The sequence below is a fragment of the Marmota monax genome, unplaced genomic scaffold (genome assembly GCF_021218885.2).
Source record: "Marmota monax isolate L192 unplaced genomic scaffold, Marmota_monax_Labrador192_F-V1.1 WCK01_AAM20220418_F8-fsc00008, whole genome shotgun sequence".
In the NCBI taxonomy this organism is placed as follows: Eukaryota; Metazoa; Chordata; class Mammalia; order Rodentia; family Sciuridae; genus Marmota; species Marmota monax.
The window spans coordinates 17,558,348-17,578,641 of record NW_026694432.1 but is presented as its reverse complement, the minus strand read 5'-3'; the positions used below and the strand labels follow the sequence as shown (position 1 = coordinate 17,578,641).

The following is a 20,294-nucleotide window of genomic DNA, read 5'->3' as shown; positions in this document are numbered from 1 at the left end:
TTTCCTCCCTGGATCTTAGGAAAAGTTGGAATTCGCCCCGCTCACTCGCAACATAGCAAACAGCCCAGGAGCAACTGCGGGGAAGCCCCGCCCTCCCATGGCATCACAGAGTTTGGATTGGACACCACAGCAGCCCATCATTTCTGCCCCAGGAGAGGTTATAAAAAGTCTCTAAGCCCCTTTGCCTTGGCAAAAGTTGCTCGGTCGTGCCCATAAAACTAGGCTGGTAGACTTGATCTAACTTTTTTCTGTCAACCAATGAGACCAAGAGGACTCTGCAAGTTTGGGGTTCCTGGGAAATGCAGCCAGACCCTCTCCTACTTCATTTCCAAGCCTGTTTCTTTTCCTTCACAAGCTTTGCTAAGCCCTAACATCTCAGCAGGGGACTCAGAGCAGTAATTACCCTTGCTTGAATGCTGGCTCCTCTGGCTGGGTAGCCAAGGCCACGAGAAAATCTGCAAAGCCAGGGGAACTAGAGGGTCAGAAAGCGGGGGTCAAGAGAGCTCTGAGGCCACTCTGAGGTGTCTGCATTTGATTGTGCTGGGAAGCCTCTGGAAGATTCTATACCATAATAAAAGAGAACCGTTAGGAACACTATGGTTTGGTGAAACCAAAATAGGTGTGGAGTCGATTCTCAAAGAGAGGAATGAAGCACATCGATGGTGTGTGACACAATTTTATGATCTATGAATGAACATTTTTCATTTTTATAGTGATAAACTCATTTTAATGTGCAGTACAAAAATGTACATAACTAGCCCATGAATTCCACTTATGGGAGAAACATAGTTTCATTTAAAAACAGATGCATTTAAATTAAAAAGCAGTAAGCTGATTTAAAGAAAATATGTTAAAAGTCTAACATGCACACAGATGTAGCAGACAGCCAAGTAGCTGGAGTGGAAATCCCAGGGCCTGGGAAATCCGAGCTCCCTAAGTGGCTGTGTGATCTCAGGAAAAGTGCTTGATCTCTCTGAGCTGTTGTTTTCACATTTGCAAAATGAGGCAGGAGTTTGCTTGGCAGGCTGTGGTAGAGATGAAATCGGGTCACGTGAATGCGTCTGTTTATTTCCTCCTTTCCAGTCCCTCCCTGCTCCCCGTCACAACCATACTCTGGTCCCTGGGAGGAGGAAGGGGTAGGATTTGAACCTGACCTGTGGATCCCAGTCCTGAGCTGATCACAAGCAGTGTTCCCCACTGGCCACTGTCTCCTTCCAGAGCACTGGAGTTCTGATAGAGACCTTCGTTCCTTGCCTGGTCCCACACATGCAGGTCCTGGGTGGGGTTCTCAGTCACTCCCAGTGCAATGCCAGCCTGACCCTCTTGATTTTTTCTACCCACCTGAGGACCGAGCAAGCTCTCCCGCCACGACACACACAGACACCACCTCCTCGTTCCTGAATTGTGCCTACGTTATCTTATACGGCCAAGGGCTCTGCAGATGTCGTTAAGTGACGCAACTCCACATGGTGTGTTCCTGGATGGGTGGCCCAATGTCATCCAACAGGTCCCATAACTGAAAGACAGACAGGGATATCAGGGCCAGAGACTGGACGGTGCTACGCTGTGGGCTCTGAAGATGGCAGAAGGGGCCACGAGCCAGGAAGGCAGGCAGGCAGCTTCCGGAGGCTGGCAGAGGCCAGGGAATGGACTCCCCTCTAGGGCTCCGTGCCTTGATTCTAGGCTGGGGAGACCCATGTGGGTCTCCTGGTCTCCAGGACAATAAGGTAACGGTTGATGGCAGTTTGTGACAACAGCCATGGGAAGCCCATAAAGCTGCTCAGCAGAGTCCCCAGGCAGCCGGGGCCCTCTGGCACTGGAGCCTCCAAGCACCCGTCATGGAAGCCACAGCCCCCAGCCACAGTAGCGCAGCCCTTGACTTCCTCACTGTGTGAGCCTGGCCAGCTGTGAACTTCTGAGCCTCAGTTTCTTCCTGTGCGAGATGGGCTAACGGAACACCCACGTCATGTGTGAAGATCAAACAAGAAGAGGAACACACAGCGCCAGTGCTGCAGACAGCCTTATAGCCTTTTTCCACCTCAAAAGATGCGTCTGAGCTTCTCCTCGCCACCTCCCCCGCCCCCGTACCAGGGATGGCACTCAGAGGCACTTAACCACTGAGCCACATCCCCAGCCCTTCTTTTATTTTTTTATTTTGAGACAGGGTCTTGCTAAGTTGCTTAGAGCCTAGCTAACTGGCTGAGGTTGGTCTCAAACTTGTGATCCTCCTGCCTCAGCCTCCCAGGCCACTGGGATTCCAGGAGTGCACCCTGCTCAGCCCCGACCATGGGCAGAGCCGTGGATACTCAGACCGTCCCAACTCACCAAGATAAGGCTGGGGAATGTTCCACACTCCCATGGTCCCCATGGGGCAGATTAGAACCTTGAAACCAGCTTATAGAACTGTCCTTGGTAAAGTTATTTCAGACAAAAGAGCTTCTAATCTGACTTCGGAGATTATTCCTGAATCCGAAAGTCATCTTTAATCCCCAAAAGCCTGAAGCCCTGGCTGGTCATCCTGCTCAGTAGAGTGCCGCTGCGGTTATTAATATTTACACAGAATCTCTGTTTCCTCAAAGGCACAATGGCTCTCGAGCTTTCTTTGTTAAGTAAGAAGAACATTATTGGAACTTCCCTCTCCACCCACAGGCCTGGAGGTAAAAATAAACTCCTTGATGCTGCCAGGTTTCAAACTTAAACAAAGCTTTTGCGAGTCATGTGTCCTTTCAATTACTCTAGATGAAGCACTTAGGAGCTCTTGGGTCACAGCAAGTGTCACGGTGGGGGCTTTTTTGATTACAATTGTTACTATGATTATCTCTGTTCTCAGTTAACCCTGACTGGGGGGCGCCTCTTGAGCCCCAGAGGGGTGAGGAAGGCAGGGAGAGCTGTTGTGTGCTCCTGGCAGACCCAGGGGACAGTGACCTACTGCAGAGCAATAGCAGCAGAACCTCTAGAAAGCAGGTCTTCCTGGGGACTGCTGCTTAGGAGGCATGCCAGGGAGGGAACAGCGAAGGGCAGCTCCAAGGAAGGTCAGCTTCCTACAGTGACCATCGGGCAGCAGGAGACCCTGACTTGAGGCCATGTGGCCCACACTCTGCTCTTCAGCTAGGCAGTTTAGGCATGATACTGCCTCAGGTTCTGCAGGCCGAGACCCAGGGTAATAGCCCCGGAGGCCAGGAGGAACGCTGGCCCTAAGTACCCAGGGCAGCCATGCCGGTGTCCTCCGGCTGAAGCTCAGCTCCGAGCACTCCCCGGGGTGCAGCACTTCGGGCCGTGGGCACAGTGCAGTTGAGGGCAGCAGAACACTGGCTTTGGAGCTGGGGGAGCGGGCTCCCCTCTTGCCTCCCAGGGGTGCTGGGGTGCCGGGGGGTGATCCCTGTCTCCTCAGTGTCTGTCAACTAGCACTGAGCTTGGGGTCTCAGGCCCCTAGAAAGTAGGCAGGTCAGGGCACACCTGCTACTAACACCCCAGAAAGAAGAGCCTGTGAGGGCATTTCCCCCAGATAGGGGATTTTTATCTAATCAAACAAAAATAACACCACCACACAACAAAGTGATAGGTCTCGTCCAGGGTAAGGGTGGAGAATTAAAAATAAAAAACAAGACAAAGGACTACTATTTATGCTTTGGCCAACGTGCTATTAGGCACTTCTAGGAAACCTACAATCTTTTTCATTTGAAAGGGACAGACTTCATGTCTACTCATGGTCCTCACGCCTTTCGAAACTCCAGCCAGAGACATAGTTACAGTGGCCGGAGGAACAGAAGTCATTTTGGGATCATGAGGACAAAAATGCCTTATAATGTGAGAAAAGGAAGCCCTGTCCGGGTCCCCTGACTTCATTCACAATTCAACAAGAGGCTTGCTACAGGTGTCCAGGACGTGTTATCACACACCCAAGGCCCCTCCTCTCACGGAGTGAGCACCCTAGTGGGGAGTCAGTACACGAGGACATTCATATAAAGTGACGATTCTCAGTCGTGCTGTCCTAGCTTGGCTTCGGGTCTTAACTAGAGCACAGCTTTGCCACCCGACTTGGGGCTGGTCACTCTCCCACTCCAACCTCTGTTTTCCTGTCTGTAACATCAAGGAGGTGTCCAAATCCACCATCTCTGAGCCCTGTCCCCCTCGGCCAGGCTCTGGGGCCAGGTGAACTACTCTAAGCAGCTATTCCCAGGTTAGACGCCCTCCAGCAGGACTGAGCCCTCAAATTCCTCGGCACTGGGTAAACAGCCAGGAGGCCCCGTCGGCCATCCCAGGCCTCCTGACTGCAGCCCTTTCAGGGCCGCCAATAAATCTCAAGCAAGTGCTGAAAGATCAAACCCCAGCCCCCTGCAAGCTGAGGAGCCTGATGGTGCCCCAGGCCTCTCCCGGGCAGTGCTTGGCGCAGCCGTTAGCAGGCTGGGAGGGCCATCCATGAAGGGCCACCCCGCCAAGGGGGCCAGGCCCAGCAGTACCCCCGCTGGCCCTGCCCAGCTGGCCGCTGAGCACCCTGCTCCACGATGTACCCACAGGCCTGCCACCACCTCTGCTTAATCCGTTTCAATGCTCCATCCAGGATGACACCACCGTCCTCCCCACTGCCCAGCAGGGCTGACCTCCGCCGGGTCCTCCCCCTCGGCTCACTTCCTCCCCTTGCCCAGGCCTGTGGTTCTGCTCCCCCTCAGCTCCCAAGTCTCTCTGCTTTTCTCCATCCCCACAGCCAGGGTCCAGCTGCCACCCCCCTGGCCTTGGCTGTGGAGCAAGGCTGGGGCAGAGAGCAGGCTCCTCCAGGCAGGGCAGCTGTCAGGCCCCAGGCCAGGGCCCTCTTGTCAAGAAGTGTCTGAAGGGCGCGTGGGCCTGGCCACCAATTCACAATCCCTAGAGACAGACAACGGAGAGCACTTGACACATGAGGAGACCGGCTAGGACATGTCTGACTGAAAGGCCACCCCACCCCCAGAGCCACTCCACGGAGGGGCCTGAAGTCCACCACACATGCCTATGAGGATGGGGACCCACCCAGATGCACAGGGGACCCGTTAGCCAGGCTCACACCAGCCTCACTGTCAAGGAGCTCGCCTGTGCCACTGACCCCGCCCAGGGCAGGAGTGAGGTGCACTCATATGGCAATAGCGACACAGGCCCCTGCCCGCAGGGGGCCGCCCTGGAAGCAGGGTGTCCGTGTGGGGCGAGGGCCTCCATCACTCCTAGCCAGATGGGGCTGCCTGGAGGCCCGGGCCGCAGGTGCTAGACCCAGTGACCCCAGCAAAAGCTCAGTTGGGGAAGGCAGGTGCAGGGGGTCGGTAACAGTCCCAGCATGAGTAAGAGTGTCGCAGGAGGGGGACAATACCACCTCTTAGTAAAAGCCATGACCGAGATGACACCAGCTGTCTAAAAATACCTCCTTAGAGAGGTGTCAGGTGTGGGGGAAGTCCACAGATCCTGGAAGGGGACCAACCTGGTTCACATCCCGGATCTGCCCTCACAAGCTGTGTGACAAGTGTCCGTCTCACTGCCTCTCTGGGGCCCCCGCTTCCTCATCCGTAAAATGGAGACAACAGCCAGTCCTTCTTGCAGAATTACTGTGAAGACTGAGGTGATGACGAGGAGACTGGGTTGGGCCTGTGGCCTCTGAGGCCCATCCCTCTCTCAGACTGTCACAGGTTCTCCTGTGACCATGCGTCCTCCGGGCTGCTTCTCAACAAGCCCCGACCAGCTCGGACGCTCTCTGTGGCTCCCCGTGGCCTGTGGGATTCAATTTTTTTCCACAACCAGACAACTGAGCCCGAGTTGTTCCCACTAGGCAGGGGCTGCCACTGTCGGCGGCTTCCTGGTGGAGCCAACACCTTCTCTGAGGCACAGTCCTGATCGAGCTCCTGTCCCAGGTCCTACAGAGCAGGACAGTCAGGCCCAGGGCCCCTGCAGGTATGCTCCCCACCCCCAGGAAGCCTTGGTCAAGGGGGCTTGAGAGTACAAGGCCTGAAGTTGGCACTGGTATCACAAGCATCGGCCCCACCCCACTCCCCCAAACCTCCATACGCTAGAGGGAAATGTGGGGGTGTTTGTGGTTGGAGAAGCAGCCATTTCCCACTGGGGCCATCTGATGTTGACATTTTCCACACCCACCCCAGCTGCTTTGCTGAGTGATGTAGCCTTGTGCTCCTGGGGTGGTGGGGGGGCTGTGCTTGCCCCAGAGAGGGTTCCCAGGGATGATAGAAGGTAGCAAGGATGTCCACAGCCTACAGGGAGCTGGCCTCTCTTGGGCATCATCTCTTGCAAGGAGAGATGGAGAGCGGTTTGCCCCGTTTTACAGAATGAGCTGCAAAGGCTGCCAGGCTTGGTGTGGGGGGGTGGTTCAGATTGGGGCTCATGCTTGGAATCCTGCACGCGCCACCACACTGTGTGTCCTCCCATTGCTGCTCAGCACCAAAGGGACTTTGAGCCATGGATGGGGTGTAGACCTTCTCTGCTTTCCCTGCCTCACCACCAGCCCTTATTGAGGCCCGAGGTGGTCCCATTCGCCCTTCTCCCTCCAGGGAGTCGCACCTCAGCCACTTGCTCTTTAAAATCATTTTCTGGCCAGGCAAGTGGGGGTGGGGGGGGCACCTATAATCCCAGCAACTCAGGAGGCTGAGGCAGGAGGATCGCAAGTTCAAGGCCAGCCTCATCAACTTAGCAAAACTCTGTCTCAAAATAAAAAATGAAAAGAACTGGGGATGCAGTTCAGGGGTAGAGCACTCGCAGGTTCATCCCCCAGCACCAAAACAAACAAATACATAATAAAAATGGATTTTTGAATAGAGTACAAATGAATGAGGTACAAAATTGAAACTGAATCAAAGAACATACAATAAAAATAAGCCACCACCCGGCTCCTCACAGCTGGGCTGTCGAGCTACCTGGGGCAGACCTATTACTTGGTTTCTGATATTTCTTCTAGAGATTTCCATTATTGAAAATGGCGGCATCCCTTAGGCCTGTTCCAAGCCAGGTGTTCTTCACCTAACATTTGGAGATTGTTCCTTTAGATGAAGAGCAGGCCGGTCTTTGTTTCTTTAAGAACAAAGTGTTCCTTTGAGCAGCTATCTCTAATTAAACAATCTGCAACCAGTCAACATGTCCTTTTTTGTTGCTATCACTGAATACCACAGATGGGTAATTTATAAAGAATAGAGGTTGATTTGGCTCAGGGTTCCGGAGGCCAGAAGTCCAAGAGCAGGGTGTTGGCATGTGGCGAGACCCTTCTACCGCATGGTAACGAGGCAGAGGGCAGGGCGTGGAGAGACCAGGCAAGCACTGTAGTGGGGTCTCTCTTCCTTTTCTTATGAAGCCACTAATTGCATTATGGAGTCCCCACCATCATGACCTCATCTAACCCTAAGTACGTCCCTAAGGCCCCACCTCCAAAAGCCACTGAGATACAAATTGGGGGATTAAGTCTCCAATACAGGAAACTGGGGGAACACATTCCAATCACAGCAGGACATTAGAGTATTCCCAATTGTGAGTACTACCGCAAAAATATTGTCTGTGTGTCGTTTCCAGCTGTCTGAGTGCATGTGTAAACTGGGTTCCTAAGAGTGCGCTCCCTGGGTTAAGGGTACAGGTGCTCCCACCCTCATCGACATGGGCAAACTGCTCTTCACAGAGTTATGGCCAATTTATGTGGCCACAAGCCACGCAGGAGGACGCCCGTCTCCCACAGGCCCACCAACACAGAGTGACCAACCTTTTCAACTTGCCGACACGCTGGGCAAAATGGTCAGCATGGCAGACATACTCTTCTTATAAGTAAAGAGTATGTCCACGGGGCTGGGGCTGGGGCTGGTGGCAGAGCACTTGCCTTGCATGAGTGAGGCACTGGGTTCGATCCTCAGCCCCACATAAAAATAAAGAGATAACTAAAGATATGGTCCATCTACAATGAAAAAAATATTTTAAAAAATAAAATAAAAAAAGAGTCTGTCCACGGAGCCGGTCACCTGGCACACACTCTGCCGCTGGAGTCCAGGTGAGATCTGGGACGGGCAGCAAAAAGGCCACAGAGGGGACTTTGTGCTCCAGGCCTGGCAGGCCCCCCTCTTCCAGGCTCAGTCAGGCATGGGAGGCCGTGTGGCATGGAGAGGGGGCAGGCGGGCTGTCCTGCCTCATACCAGCTGCACACAGAAACAACCAGCAGGGTGTGGGACACCGCTGCCTGGACCCAAAGGGCTGTGACCTTGTTTTGACTTTGAGTGTCTACAGGCAGGCACACCCCTCCCAGCTCGCCACGGTCCCCGGACCCGACTTGGCAGGGCATATGCATCAGAAGATGTGAGCTGGTAGTCTGCAGGGAGAGAAGTCATGGCCGTGAGCATCCCGAGTCCCTCACGACTCAGAGACAGAACCGGAACTCGGGATTCCTGCCCCTCGGTCTAGGGCTTGCTGACCTGCCTTCTCCTGCCTCCAGAATCTGCAGGAGAAAACAGAAACATTCCCAAGGAAAAGAACAGAGAAAACAAGAGTGTTCTGCTAGCCCCCTCGCTCACTGTGACCCAGGGCGTGGTCCCTATCCATACCGAGGACAGATGGACCAGAAGATGGAAGGCTCCGGTGAGCTCCTGATTCCCCGTCCCCCGGAAGACCTCAGGGGACAAGCCACACATTCCTTGGGCCTGTTCCCCACGAGCTAATATTGATGCGGGCTGTTTCCTTTGGCGGAGCACAGCGGTGGTGTTTGCTCTGGCGGGACCCCAGCCTCACCTGCACCCCTCTGGGCCTCAGCTGTGCTGGCCCAGGCGGGAGAGGCCGGGTCAGGAACGTGCGATTTGCAGGCTGAGGGGCGAGGCGGAAACCGCAGGGGCCCAGGCGCTCTCCCGTGCCACCCACCCTCCCAAGGCGTCCAGTGTGTTTTAAAAATAAGAACTGCCCAACCACAGTAATGAAACTTTTTTCTTTAATATCATAGTTCCTAAACAGACTTTTTAAACACACACACACACAACACACACACACGCATGATACAATGACTGTGTGTTCGAGCTCATTTGGGAATCAGATGGAAAACTTAGTATGAGCCCTGACCCTGGAGACAGGGCTGATTCCAGGGATGAGCCAGAAAAAGGACAGGATAAGCCCAGAACATCCTTTTGTGTCAGAGAGTAAGGAAGGAGCCAAAGAATAACAGAGACATCTTTGGGGACAAGGAGCCAATGTGAAAAGGCTCCCCCAAGCTCCTTTGAAGCATTAAAAAAAAAAAAAAAGATAATGACAGTAACACACTGAAAAAACACAAAACCTTAAGTCCATACAGATGTGAATAAATGAATAAACCACTAGGGAGTCGGGGACAGATGAGCTATCCATACTGTCACCAAAGCCCTTCTCACTACAAAGAAAGGTGAAGGGTGCAGGCCAGGCCCCAAGGACCCAGAAGAATGTCATCAGTAGCAGGGCAAATCCAAACCCAGTACCACCTGGGACACAGGAGCAGCACTTCCTGATGGTCCCCCTCAAGTCACAGGACCCAAACGTCACCAAGAAAACAAGCCCAGTTCAAGGATCATTCACAAAACAACTGGCCTGCAGTCTTCAAGGGTCAAGGACACTGCGTGAAGTAGCACTGGGGCCGCTAGGCTGAAAGAGCCCAAAGACCCGGCCCAGCTCCATGCAAGGACAGTCCTGGAACCTCAGAAGGACCTGGATGGACCGTGAGGATGGCGCAGTGACTCATCAGGCTGTGTGGGGATCCTCACACCAAGGACTGTAGGGAAAAGACCCCAAAAGTTGTGGGGGGAGGCTGGAGCACTATGGAAGAAACTCATTCTCAAAAGGTCAAAACTTGCCGCTTCCCTGAATGTTAGAGATTGTTGGGGGCAGGGGCTTCTCCAATCTAAAGGTGACCCTGAGATGTGAGGAGGGCTCCACGCAGAGCAGGCTCCTCCCACATCCTCAGGTCCTCTCCTTGCAAAGCTCCCTGGCAAGTAAGGCAAGGAGTGGACATCCAGAGAGGGCAAAGCCCTACCTGAGGCTACACAGCAAGTGCAGCAGGTCCTTCTGGGTTTCCCTCTCCTCCCACAGGCCCTCCCATGTGTCCCAGGGATTCTGGGCAACAATGATCCCCTGGAGCCAAAAGCCACCAAACACAGAAGTGCAGAGTTCCACCTTCACTCAGGTAAGTCACCTCCCCTCTCTGGGCTCCGACCCCAGATGCTCAACGCAGACAAGCTCAACCCAGTGCTCCCTGTGGCTTCTTTCTTTGAAGCTGGGGTTCAGGCGACAGCTTGTTCTGGCTCTGACCTGCGGGATGGCCTAACCTGTCCCTCACCCCTCTGCCTTTGCTTTCTTCATCCGGAGAATGTGCCACTGGTTGTCCCGCTCTGCACTTGCCACCCATTCCCCTGGCATGGCAGCTGAACAGGAGTGAAAGACTGTGCCCAGCAGGAGGGGGCCACTGACTTCAAGAGTCCCAACGCCATCCAGAGGAAACGAAGACACTCACCGAACGAAGCAGAGAACTCCTCCTCACCGTCGAGACCAGGCGGGTCCCAGGGATGCGGGAGGACGAGGAGCAGCGGAAGGGCTGGGCTGCCGGGGGCTCTGAGCCCCTGACAGTGGGGGCAGCTTCCACCTGGCACAGGAGCCCAGACCCAGCAGACCATGCCCTGCGCCTGGCGAGGTGCCAAAGGGGCAGAGCGGGCCAGAACACATGGGAAAGGCAGGTGCCACCAAAGGTGCCCTGGACCCACAGTGTCATGGTCACAGCCATGGGTCCCAGGGAGCCGGTGACTCTGCAGGGACATGATCAGGAGCAAGGGAGGACCCAAAAGTGAGAACGAGGTGAGAAGAAGGTCAACATGGGGAACTGAGGGGTGACAATGCTCAGGGTCCGAGTGTCCCTCCCCACCTGTCTCCACACCATCTCAGACAAGCCCGGGGCAGGGCCAGGGGGATCCTGAAGGACTAGATGACAACCTGCCGTTTGACGGGACAAAAGTGTAAAAGAGACATCGGGTCAGTTCAGGGGACAGGAGGAGGCTACTCTGCTCACCCTGCTGAGCCTGTGGTGGGGCTGCCAGCAGCACATCCTGGGCAGGAGCGAGACCAGGGCCGACAGCACGCTGGCACAGGTGCTCAGGCCTAGGAGCCTGCCACCCTGTCCTCCGCCCTCTGCCTCCTGGGCCTCAGTGGGAGCACTTCTGCCATGGGCTTGGAGTCTGCCCACCCCATGAATACCCTGCCCCACAGGGTTGCCAAGGGCTTTTCGTTTTTTGGCAGTGCTAGGATGGCACCAGGGCCTCGCACATGCTAGGCACGTGCTCCACCACCGAGCTCCATCCCAGCCTGTCGTGGACATTTACAGAGATTGTGCCTGGCACATAGTAGATGTTCAGTGAACAGCAGTTGCTTCCCCTGCTATTGTCCTCTGAGAAAGACAGCGAGGTCTGTCCCCCTTGAAGCTTCTCCTCTGACCCCACTGCTGGTGGAGGGGTTCTTTAAGCCCTGTGTCAGCTGCCCTGAGGCCTTATCTGGAGGGTGCCTCACTAGGTTTAGAAAGACACAGGCCTCCCCGGCGGGGACCTGGGGAACACGGTGCAGAGCGCTGGCGGGGGCCGACAGAGCAGTGGGGAGAGGAGGGACTGGATACCTGCCACTCCACTGCCGCTCTTCTCAGGACAAACCCTGCAGGGCTATTCTGTCACCCCATGGCTGCGCGTCCATGACCAGCTGGCAAGTCGGTGGTTTTCCCTGTGTCACTGTCACTCGCTGGAGAGGGCTCAGAGGGCGGACACTGGGGTGCTGTGTTATTTTTGTTTTCCTCAGTTCAGGATGGCCCTGTTTGGCCCAGAGACCACACTGGCCTTAACAGGCTGGGGTGCTTTCAACCCTGCGCCCACTCCACCCAGCCTGGGGTTAGTGTCCTGGATGCTGGCCACTGACCGGCCACAGAGCCTTGCAGGGCTATGGACGATGGTGGGTGGGGATTTGTAGGCCCACTTGTTGGGGCCAATTTATTTGGAAGAGGGTGCAGTGCCATGGCCAGGGCATCTCAAAATAACTCAGATGACCACAACTGGGAATGGGTCCTCCATGGAAAATTTAAATGAATTCTTTATGAATGTGAAGCCCAGGCCCCAAATGGCTCCCCTAGAACCACCTGATTGCTGTGGCTCTGATGCTTCCAGGAGCCCAAGAAGTTCTGGAAGCCCAAGGAAGCCATAGCTCTGCCTCTGGGCTCCTGCAGGAGCGGCAGTCAGGACAAGCCAGAGGAGGATGGCGCTGCCAACCCCTCAGGCCGTGGCAGGCACAGCCCACCTCGTAGGCAGAGCTGGGCTAGCCCTTCTGAGCTGAGTGGTCTCCAGCACCACCCACCCCCAAGTCAGCACCTGAGTGACAACTGGTGAGCTGCAAAGTCCTGCTGACAGAGCAGCTGAACGAAGAGCTGGGGGTGGGGAGGCCTGGGGCAAGGGACACAGAGGTCAAGTGGCCAGCACAGAGGTCAAGGAGGCAGAAGGAATCTGCCTGGATGGGGCGAGGGGCAGGGCTGACACAGGAGATGGAAAGGGAGCCAGAAGGCACTTGTGGTGGCAGAACCAACACAGGAGAGGACAAGAGGAGGGACAAAGGTGGCCCCCACAGCCCCAGCCCAGCCCAGCAGGGGCCTCCTCTGCAGCAAGGCCGCCCTGGGGCGGGGTGGTAAAGAGGCAAAGCTGAGGCTGCCCACTGCCCACAGAGGCTGGGGCCTGAGCACAGGCCCAGGCCTCCTGCCATCCGCTCTGCACTCGGTCACTCCACCTGACGCAGGGGCCTTGGATAGAAGGGTGTGGGCCTGGGCAGCCTCCTCAGGAGAGGAGAGCCGGGCAATGGAAGAACCAACTTGGCCTCCAAGGCAGGCAGATGGCCAGGCTCCTGCCGAGCCCACGGTTTGCTCTCGGGCCAGGGCAACTCCACTCAGCTCTTGCCTACCAGGTGCCAGCATCTCTTTTAATGACCCACACGTCCCCTGAAGCAAGTACCATTGTCTCTGTTGTACAGACAAAGGAAACTGAAGCACAAAGGGTAAGCACCTCCTTGTCACCAAATGTTTCCCCTTCCAGGTGACCTGGAGCAGGTCTCAGCCACCCCACACCCCAGTTTCCTCACAGACACAGCGACTCCCACCCTGGGGGTACAGGAGGACCTGGCTCAGTACCTGGTCTGTCGCCAGCCACCTGCCCTTTCCTGGACAGGAGGAGTCCAGCCCTCAACCTTCCTCAGGGTCCCCACACGAAGGACAAGGCCCCAACCCCTCTGGCCCAACATGGCAAGGGCTCAGGGCACTGGGGCTGTTCTGGGGCTCAGGCAGGGGCAGGGAGCAGGCAGCTGCAGGACACAGGACCACTTCATCCTCCGCTCAGCCAGCTGGACCCCCCTGTCCCCCAGAGACCCACAGGGGACTTGGGGTTTTTGTGCATCTGATTAGCATAAATTAGCAGCTGCCAGCAGGAGGGAGGAATGCGGCACTGGAGGCCCAGTCTTGTTTTTGGAAGCCTTATGGAGTCCTGCTGAGGGCCCGCCTTGTTCACCAGCTGGACAGCAGTTCTGTGTTTGTGTACAGTGGAGGCCCACCCCAGCCCCGGAGCCCCCAGCTCCAAGGATAACATTGGGGCAGGAACATGGTGCTGGGGGAACAGGGCCAGACTCCACCCCTGCTCCCACCAGCACCCCTTACTGGGGCTCCCTCCTCGTTTGAGAGTCCTCTGTCCAGGGTGGTAGGGGGCAGGGGGATGGACCAAATGGCCTCTTCCAGTCTTCCCTCTGGGGAGCATTAGTTGTCTAGAGCTTTCCAGGCAGGAGCTGGGTCACAAGGCCTCCCAGCTGGGCAGCTCCATGGGTTCCCCAAGGGGAGAGGAATAGCATTCCACAGGGCCGCTGCGTGCCCACCAGGCTGGGTGCCTTCCCCATTGCCAAAGAAGGGGAGGGCAGAAGGGACAGGGATTGTGTTCCTCTGCCAACGGGCCCGCCCCCCATTTCACAGAGCCCCACAACCTCCCTTCAGGTAAACTAAGTCCAAGCATTCTGTGACCAGGCCAGGTGGGAATCCCCAGCTGTGCACCTGTCAGCCTCGGTTCCCTCCCCTGTCACACAGTCATGGCTGTGAAAATTAGATGAATGAGGCTCACAGGGTGCTGAGGACAGTGTGGGCATGGTGGAGACATGTTAGCTGTCACTGATGGTCCTGACCCACTCCCAATCACGAGTATGCATGTGACCTGGATCTGGCCAACAGGGATGTCTCGTCTCCCGTGGGCCACCATGATTGGCCCAGGAGTAGCTGAGCCCAGCCAATCAGACTCTTCCTCTGGGATTTTATATTGGGACGTGGGAGGAGCTGTTCTCCTTTTGAGATGGTGGCCTTGGGCAGAGCAAACCCAGGGCTGCCTGTGGCCCTGCCCTCCAGCCCTCACCCAAAGAAGCCCCAGTGCAGTAGGAGAAAGTCAGGCCACCCTCCAGAGGCAAGTGGAGTGGAGATGGAGACGAGGGTGGAGAAAGCAAGGGAAGCGGAGACGGAAGGGCAGATAACTGACGGAGACAGCCCCACCACCATGGTTTCCATCTCATGCTGTGTCCTGGACGCTGCCTTTCACCGTTAGAATCATGGATACCCAAAGGCTCATCATCTCTGTGGTACTGCGAGAAAGCTGAGGCTCCAGGAGGTGGAGGGAGCTGCTCTGGGTGCGGCCAGCAGGCTGGCCTCGGAGTCCACGCGGGGACTCCCTCCACAGGCTGCACATTCGCCCGTGGTTCTGGTGGCAGCCAGAAGAAAGAGGACCTGGCTTTGAATTCCAGTTCTGTCACTTTCTAACTCGGTGGGCTTTGCACAATCACTCCTCTGACCCCAGTTTCCTCAGCTGTAAGATGGGGTTGATACCCTCATTTCACTATGTTGACATATGACAAAATGTCACATTGAAAGCACCCGGCACATAGGCAGCATCAAATAAATGCCCACTTTCCATCCCCCCTACCAAAGCACCCTTCGCCTTGACCCTCCAGGAAGGCAAAACGCCTGACTAGAAGCACCTTTCAGGAGCGTGCCCCAGTGGACCCTCAAGGCAGAGATGGGGAAACTGAGGCACAGAGAGGTTCAGCAACATGCCCAAGGTCACACAGCTTGTTAATGGAACCTCCCAAACTTCCATCAAGTTGTCCTGAGTCTCTGCCCCCGCGTTCCCTGTAGTCAGGAGCTCAGAGCCGGGGAGGAGAGGAGACTAAGCCTCGCCATGTGGGCTGCACGTGAGCCCTGGGAGTCCTGCCAGGCCCAGAGCTCTCGTGAGTCCCCCACTCCCTTCAAGCCCAGAAGAGACTTTGAGTCCTGAGTCTAAGACGCCCCCTCCTGGCCATGCAGGCCCTGATGAGCCCAGGAAAAACACCACAGAGGTGGGATGGGGCTCGGAGCTCTGACTGGTGTGATTCTGGGTAAGTGACTCTACCTCCTGAGCTTCAGTCTCCTCACCTGCCACGTGGGTATAATACTGGTGACACGACACCGCAGAGCACCTGACACAACACCCAGACCCACGGCTCCCCTCTGTGACCACATGGGGACCACCTGACTGCCGGACCCTGGCCCAGGGGTGCCAAGCCAGCTGACCTCTGGAAAGGACTGACAAGCTCCCAACAAGAGCGACGCTGCTGGAGGGCACAGGGGAGGATGTGTTGAGAGCCACAGCCTAAGGGGCCCCAGCAAACTTCCAGCTGCCAGCAAACTTCCAGCTGCCAGCTGATGATTGGCTCACAGCGGCCCCAGCAACATCTAGCTGATTGGCTCCTCGGCCCCAGCAACATCTAGCTGATTGGCTCCTCTGCGGTGATGCTCATTGGGCTGTTTCCCTGCCCTTTCAGACCACGGAGCTGCTCATTGGGGGACTTTTTTGGCTCCGCCCATGTGACCCAGCCAATCGGCCTCAAGAGCAGGAGGATTGTGGGAGGTGGGGAGAAGCTTGTGGGGGAGAGAGAGGCTTGTGGAAAGCCGGTGGTGGCAGTTGAGGCTCTGAGGGTTTTTCCTGAGAGGCTGTTTTGTTTGGTGTGTGTGGTTCTAAAAATAAAGTTAGTTTCTTTTGACAAGTGGCTCCTGATTGTGCCCAGCCAGACTGCGGCATTTGGTGGCTCGCACGGGGAGCGACTGAGGGTAAGTGAACTGCTCGCCCCTGAGGGCAGGGCGAGAGGATGGGTAGCCATTTTAAGATTCTTCTTTTGTTATTTTGTTTCACTTTTGTTTTAAGTTGCCTGTCCCTGGAGATGTGTAAGATGGAAGAAAAACCGCTCACATCTGAGGAACAGATAGGGAGAAAGGACGGATGGACATTTCAGGAGGCTATTATAATGATTTTGTGTTGTTCCAATTTTGTTTCACTCAGTTTCAGTTTTGTTAGGCGTCATCTTGTTGGGTTGTATTATAGTAGAAATACGGGATCAGAAATTAGTAAAAAACAAACTGAAAGAGTGTTAAGTAAATTGTTAGAGGAAGGAGGCATCTCAGTAAAATCAAGAACAATCAGGGCATACGTTGATACAATACAAAAATGTAGCCCATGGCTTTTTAAGGAGGAGTTGTTAAATATATCACAATGGAACCATCATGGTGAAGATTTAAAAAGAATAGAAAAGAAAAGCACAGGGACTCTGCCAGTTGGCACATTGCCATTGTGGACGTTCATATCTTGTTTGCTTAGTCCAAAGCCTTCAGTTCAGACAATGGTAGAGGAAGGAGAAGACATATTGATTCAAGTAAAAGAGAAGGTCTCTCAAGTTAGTCAGACAGAGGAAAAGATTCAAGTAAAAGAGAAGGCCTCTCAAGCTAGTCAGAGGAAGAAAGTGTACAACAGAAAAAGCCATCAGGGGGAAAGTTACAACAGGAGACTGCTACTAACACCTTTCTATCACCAGAGGACGTAAGTGTCCAACTAACAAGGCCACCTCCATATGCTGGGAGGTCCCCAACCCCCGCAGTTGATAGTTGGGATCCTGAGACAAGATCTCAAATATTAACATGCCCTGTATTTGAGGCAGGAGGGCAGCGATTTTACCAAGTTTTAAATTTCAAAACAGTGAAGCAGCTAAAAGAGGCTGTAACAACCTATGGTCCTCAAGCACCCTTCACTGTAAGCATGGTCGAATCCATTAACAACTTGAACATGACGCCAGCAGATTGGGCTAATATGTGTAAAGCTGTGCTAAATGGAGGACAATACCTGTTATGGAAGGTTGCCAATGAGGAATTTTGCAAGGAGACGGCTAGGCGAAATGCAGCAGCTGGTTATCCTCAGAGAAATCTAGATATGTTGTTAGGAAAGGGACCTTATGAGGATCAGCAGCAACAAATTGCAGATGATCCTGGTGTATATGCACAAATTGCTGTAGATGCAATTAAGGCATGGAAGACTTTACAAGGACATGGAGGTTTACAAGGTCAATTATCTAAGGTAATACAAGGAGCTAATGAACCTTATGCTGAATTTGTAGATAGGCTTATTCAAACAGCTACCAGAGTTTTTGGGAATACAGAACAAGCAATGCCATTACTAAAACACCTGGCTTATGAGCAAGCGAATCGTTGGTGCAGAGATATCATTAGACCATGGAAACATGAAGATTTAAACACATATATTAAATTATGTAGAGACATTAATGAACAAGAGCAAGTCCTGGCAGCTGCAGTAAAACAGGCTTTAGATGCCAGAGACATTAATGAACAAGGGCAAATTGTGGCAGCTGCAGTAAAACAGGCTTTAGATGCCAGGCCAAGAACATGCTACAATTGTGAAAAAACAGGACATTTTAAAAGGAATTGCCCCATTGGAGGAGGGTTTAACAAAACTAGGTATCAAAGGAGTAGAATACCAGGTATTTGCCCACGATGCCGTAGAGGGAGACATTGGGCTAATGAATGCTGTTCTCAAACCACCATAGAGGGTACTCCATTATCAAAAAACGAACAAGGACCAGGTGTTTATCCACGATATCGTGGAGAAAGGCATCGGGCTCCATTGCCAAAAAATGGACAGGGGGGCCCAATGCTCCGGGGCCCAAAACCACAAATATATGGAGCACTGGAGGAACCCAGCAACCCCATCAGGGTAGTGCCCAGGACACATTGTCCATCAGATCCCTCATCAGACATACCAGAGGGAGCGCAGGGTTGGACATCTGTGCCTCCGCCAGAGCAGTACTAACTCCAGAGATGGGAGTTCAAATCATTCCCACAGAGGTGAAAGGACCTCTTCCCAAAGGAACAGTAGGCTTATTATTGGGATGCAGCTCTTCTACTCTAAAAGGACTTATGATAAGTCCTGGGGTATTTGATCCCGATTATGAAGTTGAAATAAAAATTATAGCCCGTTCTCCAAAGGGTATATCAGTAATTTCACCAGGAGATAGAATAGCACAGTTACTAATAATACCCAGCCTACATGATAAATTTTCCAGTCATACTGTAGAAAGAGGTTCCAAGGGATTAGGCTCCACAGGTGTAGATTGGGCTATGCTTTCTTTAAATTTAGATTCTTGCCCCATGCTAAAACTAAATATTCAAGAACATGAATTTAATGGGCTACTGGATACAGGTGCAGACCTTAGCATCATGTCTTGTCAAGAATGGCCAAAACATTGGCCATTACAACAAGCCACTCAAACGCTTCAAGGCCTAGGAGTGGCGACTAATCCCCATAGAAGTGCAATGGTATTAGATTGGAAGGATCCTGAAGGATGTGAAGGAACTATACAGCCATATGTATTGGATCATCTTCCTGTAAATTTATGGGGAGGAGATGTCCTAGATCAATTAGGTTTGACATTAACAAATAACATCAACCAAAATGCACCCACTATTATGACTAGACAAGGTTTTAGGAAAGGAAAAAGATTAGAAAAACAAGAACAAGTTATACCAGCACCAATACAAATAGATCAAGGAACAGAAAGACATGGGTTGGATTTTCAGAAAGGGCCACTGAGACAATAAAATTTACTTGGAAATCAGAAAGACCAGTATGGGTTCCTCAGTGGCCCCTGACTAAAGAAAAGATACAAGCAGCCCATGACCTGGTCAAACAACAATTAGCGGAAGGACATATACAACCTTCTGTATCTCCCCATAATACTCCCATTTTTGTCATCAAAAAGAAATCTGGTAAATGAAGATTATTGCAAGATTTAAGAGCCATTAATAATGAGATGGTTATTATGGGACCTGCTCAATCAGGGATTCCTCAGTTGTCTGCTTTGCCAAAAACCTGGTATGTTTTAGTTATAGATATTAAAGATTGTTTTTTTTCAATTCCAATTCATCCTGAGGATAGTCCACGTTTTGCATTTACTGTCCCTGCACTGAATCCTGAAGGTCCTGATCAGAGATATGAATGGAAAGTACTCCCTCAAGGGATGGCTAACAGCCCAACTATGTGTCAAATTTATGTTAACAAAGTAATCCAGCCACTTAGAAATCAAAATCCTGAACTACAAATATTTCACTATATGGATGATGTATTATTAGCACGCAAAGATAAAAACACATTGCTAGAATGTTATGCCACACTTACAAACTTATTTAAAAATTATAATCTAGAGATAGCAATAGATAAAGTACAATTAAATTTTCCAATTAATTATTTAGGAGTTCTATTATCCTCAACCATGGTCCGTCCACCAAAAATTCAAATACGAGTAGATCAACTCAAATCACTTAATGACTTTCAAAAGTTATTAGGAGACATAAATTGGATAAGGCCTTATTTAGGTATACCAACAGGAGAGTTGGGACCTTTATTTGATATCCTAAAAGGTCCATCAGATCCAAATTCACCCTGAATGTTAACGCCTGAAGCAAGAAAGGCATTAAAAATCATTGAAACATATATGGAAAATATGCATTTGGATAGAATTGATATAAGTTTGCCTTTATTATTTATTGTACTACCAACAAAAAATATTCCTACAGGAGTATTTTGGCAAGAAGGTCCATTATTATGGATACATTTATCTTATTCTCCTAACACTATTCTTACTAGGTATCCTGAGGCTGTAGGACAATTAATACTCAAAGGAATAAAAGCAGCAAAGGGAGTGTTTGGAATTTCTGCCAATAAAATTATTATTCCATATACTATGAATCAAATTGATGAGTTAGCTAATGAGTTAAATACTTGGGCAATAATCATGTGCAAATCTAATGTTTCATTTGATAACCACTTACCATCTAATCCTTTATTGTCTTTTTGGTCATTGCATCCTGTAAGTTTTCCAAAAATGACAAGAAAAACACCTATCATGAATGCTCCAAATATATTCAC

The 20,294-nt window shown here is 52.5% G+C and overlaps 1 long non-coding RNA gene across 2 annotated transcripts; it reads right to left on the bottom strand.

Annotated features, from left to right (window-relative positions):
• Nucleotides 1–660: 660 nt before the first annotated feature.
• LOC124110029 (uncharacterized) lies at nt 661–5,661 on the bottom strand. 2 transcript variants are annotated; one of them, XR_006857157.2, is made up of 3 exons: nt 5,444–5,584; nt 1,155–1,516; nt 661–1,025 (listed from the first exon to the last, which is right to left on the bottom strand). It is a non-coding gene; the product is annotated as an uncharacterized LOC124110029 (long non-coding RNA). The 2 variants fall into 2 exon arrangements; XR_009224334.1 differs by having other exon boundaries at nt 661–1,516; nt 5,444–5,661.
• Nucleotides 5,662–20,294: the final 14,633 nt, after the last annotated feature.